The sequence below is a fragment of the Penaeus monodon genome, chromosome 30 (genome assembly GCF_015228065.2).
Source record: "Penaeus monodon isolate SGIC_2016 chromosome 30, NSTDA_Pmon_1, whole genome shotgun sequence".
NCBI classification, from domain to species: Eukaryota; Metazoa; Arthropoda; class Malacostraca; order Decapoda; family Penaeidae; genus Penaeus; species Penaeus monodon.
In genome coordinates this window covers 10,122,745-10,123,481 of record NC_051415.1, presented here as the reverse complement: position 1 = coordinate 10,123,481, position 737 = coordinate 10,122,745, and the positions used below count along the sequence as shown (strand labels likewise).

The window sequence follows — 737 nt, the reverse complement described above, 5'->3', positions numbered from 1 at the left end:
AAACCTTCAGTCTGAGGAAACAAATATCTCCTAAATATACATTTTATTTATTGTAAATCATACCACCTTTTGTAAGGCTGAGTACTCTTCCATGACAAAATATGCCATGTTAATTCTCTAGCAGACTTTACCTATGGATACCATATCTGTATATCTGATACAAAAAGTTAACCCTGATGATCACTAACAGATTAACCTTACATTTCTAAAAATCGAGAAAATTACATTCCATCACATAAAAAGATAATACATTTATTTACACGTTAGATAAGAGAGTCCTCCTGGTAACCTTGAGCAGTATTATCAGAGCCCAAATCACTCATTACTCACATTTTTGTGTCATTTAATTAAAAAACAGTAATGTCATGTCTTTTTTTACTCCATCATTTGTGCATCAACCTCCTATCTTACAAAAATAAAAGAGAAAGAACTAAACACCATAAAAAAAACAGAAAAAGGTATAAATAACATCTGAGAAAGAAATGATTCACTATGCGCTTCCTTCCTCTCCCAAAATTTATATGAATTATAAAGTTAAATTAATAAAGTTGTAAAGATAATTCATTTTCTTGTCAATGTCTTGCACTTTATTGGCACCGTTCATGATCAATTTACACTTTTTTTTTCTTTTTTTAAACATTTTCATCCAATATCCATCTGAATAAAAATATATGTATATCTGCTACAAAAAACAAAACAAAAACCATTTACCATGAAGCATGACCGACACTGTTCTG

The 737-nt window shown here is 29.6% G+C and overlaps 1 protein-coding gene across 1 annotated transcript in view; it reads right to left on the bottom strand.

The window, feature by feature from the left end:
• LOC119592511 (nuclear transcription factor Y subunit beta-like) overlaps positions 1-737 on the bottom strand; it is a gene marked incomplete in the record, with an annotated part of 10,496 nt that overhangs the window by 348 nt on the left and 9,411 nt on the right. The window contains 1 exon segment of the mRNA XM_037941361.1: positions 1-737.